The sequence below is a fragment of the Solanum lycopersicum genome, chromosome 4 (genome assembly GCF_036512215.1).
Source record: "Solanum lycopersicum chromosome 4, SLM_r2.1".
In the NCBI taxonomy this organism is placed as follows: domain Eukaryota; kingdom Viridiplantae; phylum Streptophyta; class Magnoliopsida; order Solanales; family Solanaceae; genus Solanum; species Solanum lycopersicum.
This window is the reverse complement of record NC_090803.1, coordinates 30,330,461-30,338,490: the sequence shown is the minus strand read 5'-3', so window position 1 is coordinate 30,338,490 and position 8,030 is coordinate 30,330,461.

Here is an 8,030-nt window from a genome sequence, read left to right as displayed (position 1 = left end):
AGGTTTTACATAACCTCAGTTTCCCAACATCGACACATTTTGTCAACATGTCTGTCGGGTTCTTTGCACCCTCTATCTTCTCCAAGCACATATCACCATCCTCCACTGCCCTGCGAGTGAATGGTATCACCTTCTGATGTGCTTTGTCTTCGAATGATAGACTAGATTTTTCACCAGTTGTATGTCACTCTGGCTATCTGAGTAAAGAATCTTCTCGCTCTGCTTCTTGCCCAATTCCTCAAGATAATCTGCCAGCCATATCATCTCTTTCCCAGCTTCAGCTATTGCCACATACTCAGCTTCAGTAGATTAAAGGGAAACACACTTCTGAAGTCTGGACATCCAACTCATTGTTGTTCCACCTATGGTGTAAATGTACCCGGATGTACTCTTTCTTGAGTCAACATCCCCACCAAGATCAGCATCCACAAAACCTTGTAAAGTCACCTTGCCTTTGCCAAAACAAAGTGAAGTACTGGATGTACCTCTCAGATATCTCAGAAGCCACTTCACAGCTTCCCAATGTTCTTTCCCAGGGTTCCCATGTACCTTCTAACAACTCCCACTGCATGTGCTATATCAGTTCTAGTGCAGACTATAGCATACATCAAACTACCAACTGCTGAAGCATATCGAACAAGTGTCATGTGATCACGCTCCTTGGCAGTCTTGGGTGACTGCTCCTTTGACAATTTAAAGTGATTTGCCAATGGAGTAGTCCTGGGTTTAGCATCATTAACCCTGAATCTGCTCAACACTTTCTCAATGTACAACTCCTGAGATAGATTTAAAGTGCCAGCACCCGAGAAATCTTCATCCCCAAAATCCATTTTGCTGGACCCAAATCTTTCATCTCAAATGCTGCAGACAACCTTGTCTTCATATTGTTAATCTCCCTCATACTAGATCCTGCAATCAACATATCATCCACATACAAGAGTAGAAAGACATATGAATTAGTATATTTCTTGAAGTAATAACAAGGATCCTTTTCAGCTTTGCAGAATTCACTCTTGGTCATGAAGGAGTCAAACTTCTTGTACCACTGCCTTGGTGCTTGCTTTAGTCCATACAAGCTCCTGGTGAGCTTGCACATCATGTAATCCTTGCCTGGAACCACAAATCCTTCCGGTTGCTGCATATAGATCTCTTTGTCAAGATATCCATGTAAAAACCCTGTTTTTACATCCATTTGCTCTAGATGCAAATTCTCCGATGCAACAACACTCAATAGAATTCGAATAGAGGTTAACTTCACAATAGGAGAGAATATTTCAGCATAATCAATACCTTTCCTTTGTGAATATCCTTTAACCACTAAACGAGCCTTGAACCTTCTTTTGCCATCTGGTTCAGTCTTGATTCTGAACACCCACTTGTTCAGCAAAGCTCTCTTCCCTGCAGGTAACTCAGTCAACACCCATGTGTCGTTCATCTCAAGTGACCTCATCTCATCATCCATGGCTTGCTCCCACTTGATCGAATCCTCCACCTCTACGACCTCATCAAAAGACTTTGGCTCCCCCTCATCAGTCAGCAATAGATAGTGTAATGAAGGTGAATACCTATCTGGTGCCCTGATGGATCTGGATGGTCTCCTTAACACCTGCTCAGGTGTAACTTGCTCCACTTCAGATTCTTCAGTGGGAGTTAGTTGAGTATTTTCTTCGACATCTCTGGGGTTACTCTTCTCCAACTCAACCTCAACTCCCACTTGCTTTGTAATCTCTAGAACCTTCTGCTCTCTGTCCTTGTACAGGACAGACTCATCAAATGTCACGTCACAATGTCTCAGGATCTTTCTGTTCTTGTCATCCCAAAACTAGTAACCAAACAAATCAGAACCATAGCCTATGAAGTAACACTTCACAAACTTGGCATCAAGCTTGTCTCTCTTTTTTGGATCAACATGAACATAAGCAGTGCAACCAAAAGTCCTCAAGTGTGAGTACTTGAGTTCTTTTCCTATCCACACCTCCTCTGGAATCTTGAACCCTAAAGGAACTGATGGTCCCCTGTTGATCAAGTATGCAGCTGTGCTCACAGCATCCGCCCAAAGTGTTTTGGGCAGCCCACAGTGTAACCTCATACTCCTTGAACGCTCATTCAATGTTCAGTTCATCCTCTCTGCAATTCCATTCTGCATTGCCTTACCAGGAACTGTTCTCATCAATCTGATTCCCTCAGCTGCATAGAATGCCTTGAACTCTGATTTGTCATACTCTCCTCCATTGTCAGACCTTAGGCATTTGACTTTCAAACCGATCTGATTCTCAACTTCAGCTTTCCACTTCTTGAAAGTTGCAAACACATCTGACTTATGCTTCAAGAAGTAAACTCATACCTTCCTGTTGAAATCATCAATGAAGGTAACATAGAATCTGGATCCTCCAAGTGATGATACTGGAGATGGTCCCCAAACATCTGTATGGACCATTTCCAACCGCACTTTCTTTGGCTCTCTAGGAGTCTTTGTGAAGCTTACTCTTTTCTGTTTGCCCATAACACAACTCTCGCAAAGACCCATATCAACAGACTTCAGACCCTCTAATGCTTCTTTTGCAACCAGCATCTTCATTCCTTTAGTACTCATATGTCCAAGTCTGTTGTGCCACAGACATGAACCGGAAGCACCTTCAGCAACAGCGGCCATGTTTATACACCCTGTAGTGGTGTACAAGGTTCTAGATTTGGTGTCACGAGCTACTACCATAGCACCTTTCACGATCTTCCACGAACCTTTCCCAAACTCTACTGCATATCCCGTGCTATCCAACTGACCAATAGAGATCAGATTTTTCTTGATCCCAAAAATATATTTGACATCCTCCAATGTCCACTGGTTTCCCGAGGTGGTCTTTATGCAAACATCCCCCTTTCCTTAAATCTCTAAGCTTTATTGTCAGCAAGATATACTTTTCCAAAATTTCTAGATTTGAAGTTTTGGAACAACTACTTGCTTGGAAACGAATGGAAAGATGCACCAGAATCTAAAATCCATGATTCAACCGGGCTGTTCACACTAAGTATTAGAGCATCCCCAATGTCCTCTGCTGAATTTACAGAATCATTGTCATCTCTAAATTTTTGATTCTGTTTCTTCTTTGGCTTTGTACAGTTCGTCTGAAAGTGCCCTTTTTCTCCACAGTTCCAACAAGTCACATTTGATCTGTTAAGTGATTTTCCTCGATTCTTTGATTTTGATCGACCATGTTGATTTTGGCCTTTCGTCTTACTTCTCCCCCTTCGATCAATGCTGAGAGCACTGCTCGATGAATCTCCCACTTCTCGTTTGCGAATACTTTCGCTAAGAACAATATCACGGATTTCATCAAACTTCAGTTTCTCAGATCCACGGGAACTGCTAATCGCAACAACAACTGTATAGTAAGACTCGGGCAGAGATGACATCAAAATCAACGCCTTAATTTCATCTTCGAAATTAATATCCACAAAATTGAGTTGACTCACAATCATATTGAACTCGTTTATATGATCAGAAACGGATCCAGTTTCAGACATATGTAAATTGAACAATCTACGCATCAAATATACCTTGTTCATAGCCGATGGTTTTTCATACATATTTGACAGTGCCTTCAACAGACCAGACGTAGTTTCTCCTTCACGATGTTGAACGCCACGTTTCTTGACAAAGTCAACCGGATCAACCCTAGAGCCTGGTGATCCTTGAGTTTCCACTTCTCCTCCGTCATGGATTCCGGCTTCACCCCAGTCAATGGTTCGTGAGATCTTTCTGATATAGATAATCTTCGATCTGCATCTTCCAGAAACTGAAATCGGATCCATCAAACTTCTCAATTCCAAGCTTCGAACTATCCATCTTCTGTGATCGTGTTGCATCTCCTTAGCTCTGATACCAGTTGTTAGGATCGAATTCACGCACACACACTAGATGAATGAAGAACACAAGAACTTTCAAGAGAAAGAGATGAAAGATCTAGAGAGAGAAAGAGAAAATCCAATATTTCATGGTAACACCCCGTGAGTAAACTTCCACGGCGATGAGGTATATTTATATTAATAAATCAGAGTATTTTTGGTTACAGAGAATAAATAGGAAAATCTAAAATAGAGAATAAATAGGAAAACCTAAAATTAATCAGGCTCTACTACCTAACAGTGAAGTCTACAATTAATGTGGTAACTTTCCTTTCTGAATTGTCGCTAAAATTCATTTATGAATTGATATATTCATGTATCTAGTCATGCTAAAATAATTATACAGTAGTCACATATATTTCTGTGCATACACATTAACTGTTGTCCCTACTTGCGATTATTCCTTTGTATGACAAAAGCTAAGTGCTAATTTATTACTAATAATTTCAAAATGGCATTATGATCTCCTTTTCTTCGCAATTAACGATAGAAACTTGGAAGAAAATCATTAAATTTTATAGTTAGTGCTACTCTGCTAGGCAGAAAGTTCTGTGGAATTTCTGTGAAAATGTCATAAAGCAGAAACCAATATAAGAATTAATGAAAAGGTAAACAGTAACTATAACCTTTAATTTGTTACTTTGTGTGCGAACCCTTTTCCCACTCATATTATTTTACACTCATATACACATAGTATATTCTGCATGAAATAAAGGTCATTTTTAGTTTGCAAATTAGTTATGATTTTATTAATATCATTTATAAATCAAAGCACTAACCATCAATTACTAATCAAGCCCCACCCAATTAATAAATCATTTCGAATATTAAAATCGCCTTACAACACTACTAAAGTATGATGAAATTATCGATTTCTGAAAATGACATTCAAAATTATTTGAGTCCGAATTGAAGTCACAATTAAATTTACATTGAACCGCTTATTTAGGATAAACTTTCAATAGGATCTTGTTATAAACTTGAATTCGAAATTTATGATTAGAGGTAAAGAAATAGTACCTCTCAAATTAATTCATGCACTTTTTTTAATGTGATTTACAAATATTTATTACTCCTATATGTTTTAAGTATTAAAACTTTAATATATTCTTTTTAAATAAAGTTATATATTTAGTAACATCATATGATTGAGGCGAATGAATAATTAAGATGAACATAGTCATACTTTTAAGTTTTTCGGTAATTTTTATTTTGACACTTGAATTATAATATGTTTTGATTGAGGACTTCAATTTATGATAATGTATTTCTATAGACATTTTCGTCTCAAATTTTTAGAAACACTTATTGGTAGTAGTTTCCTGTTGTGCATTAGTAATGGGGTGAGTTTATTAATTGGGTGTGATTTAATTAGTAATGGGTGGGTAGTAGATTGTTTTATAAATTATATTAATAAATTGAATTATAATAAATAGTTGAGCGTCGTGTATTAAAAAATATTTAAATAGTTTAAATTTGAAATCGTTAAATAAGTAGTCAATTTGAAACAAAAGGTGGATGAGAAGGGTATTTTGGAGTCCATAGGTGGATGATAAGGGTATTTTTGAGCCAATAGGTGGATGGAGGGTAATTTTGTACCATTTCTGATACTTCAAGGGTATTTTTGACCCTTTTCCGTTCATAAAATTGAAATCTTAATTGTGTTGATAAAATTCACATTATAAAAGTACTCCATCCGTCTCATTTTATGTGACAACATTTGACCAGACACGGAGTTTAAGAAATAATGAAAACTTTGAAATATTTACCAAATTGCCCTTCAAAAAAGTTTACTCACTTTTCTCTCCTCATAAATGTATTAGAGTACTATGTTTAAAATTAAGTGGGACCAATAAGGGTAAAAGAAGAATTGTACCTTTAAATACTTACCATATAAGAAAGGCGGGTCTGGTGGACCCTTATACTTGTATCAGTTTGTTGTGGACTCTTCTACTTAATATTTTGTCAACTGAACCCTTAAACTCCACCAAAATGACATTTTTAAGCCCCTGCAACCATGTGTGTAGCTCGCTCTCTTTTATTTAATTGACATGGCATATTCACGTAAGATATATTAATGTCACATCATAATTATTTCATAACTAATTTTAAAAACTATTAACCAAAATTATTTAATAATGTAAAATAATAACATTTTAATTTATAACTGGCATTTCTCACCAAAAGAAAGTCATCACCGGCGTCGTAAAACCCATTAAAATTCAACTGTAAAACCCAATATAGCAATTCCGATTTTCCAGCATGGATAGCAATACAAACCGGTCGGAGAAGGTAGAGAATCTAGTCGATGCCGGAGAAACCAATGGATACATTGCGTCGTCTCCATTTTTGTCGCGTCATCGCCATTTTTGCCGGCGAAATCAAAGTAGCAATAACTTAATCCACATAACAACCACAGTAACAACAACCTAAGCCACCTAACAACCAGATCTGATCAAACTTTTCATAATTCAATGCCAACTACTATTTCACACCTCAAATTACTTTCAAATACAAGAATAATTTTGACAGCAAAAGAGATCAAGTCACTCATTAGAGATATTAACAACTATATTTATTCTACTAATATTCTGATTTTTCTTTGCTTAATTATTATGTTAAAAAAATCTGGCCCAATTTCGTTTATTATTTAGGGTAACAAAAAATAAAATAAAATAAAAAAAGAAAAACAAGAAAGAAGTTGAAAGGAGTGAGGAAACGCAGAAAGAAAGAAATTGAAGTCTGGGAGGGGAAGAACAGGAAAAGTGATGATTAAAGAGGAAAAAAAATAGGGATGGGTGGGGGAAAGAAGGAAGAAGTGGAAAAAAAATAAAGATAAATAACGATAGGATGTGGATAAGAAAAAAAATGGGGTTGGGGTTGGGGTTGGGGTGGGATTGGGGTGGCTAGAAAAAAAAAGTAGTGCAGGGAATAAGATGAAGTTTTTTCCGTTTTAAATTTATTATTATTATTTTTAATAATTTTAATAATTTAAATGTAAAATTTAAAATTTTAAATATCATGTTCACTTAGCTTTACAGGCGTGTGACTACACTCGCTTGTCAACTCATCTATATCAATGTCACATAAGGATGATCAATGGTTAGAGGGGTTTAGTATGTTGTGTTATGTTGAGTATAAGGGTTCACTTGACAAAATGTTAAGTAGAAGAATCCACAATACAAACTGATACAAGTATTAGGATCTACCAGACCATTCAGCCTATAAGAAAATGTGACATTCTTTTTGGGACTGACCAAAAAGGAAATGGTGCCACATAAATGAGACAGAGGGAGTAGTATAAATAAAATTCTAAAATACATCTCTATCTAAAGTGTGTATAATTGTTATTACAATGATTTTAAATTTTGGGTCTATTCAGGGATCGCAATGTTATGATAAATAGTCCATATATTATGTATAGTATTATTTAATTACTTGTTTGGTAAGATTTTGGGTCTATGTATAACTAATCTATGGATTAGTTATACACGCCACATGGTATTAGAAGACGTATTACTAATACCTTCACTTTGGAGGTATCAATAATACATAGGAACTTAATATAAAGAGATAAGTTTATATAAAGACAAAAATATTTCTCAAATTATTTTTTTTTCTTGATTTTATGTTCTATATTTGTACTAGTAAATTTATTTAAATAAATTAGCTTACAAATTATTTAGAGAGAATTGTTTGTTACTAAATAATTCCAATAGAAATCAATATGATATCTGGAATATGAATTGTTTAACATTTTGAAAAGGCAAATATATGTGTGTGTGGTTTTCTAATTATTTATATTTTGAACAATTTATAAAATTGTATATATATTAAAATTTATAGTTTGCAATTTTTATGTGTAAATATTAGATAGTTTACACTCAATTTTACTATTATTACAGTCTTTTCAGTTTTAAAAGTGGATGATTTATCTTTTGTAAATTGAAAATTGACATTTTTTGAGTGATTAATTTATTAAGATGACAATTATTTATCCTCAAATAAAAGTAAAAAAAATGAAAACATAACAACAAAATTATTTTTCTCCTAACTAGTTAAAAGGTCATATAAACTGATAGTTTCCAGCAATTGTCTATCTTGACCCAATTACATAATCATAATTT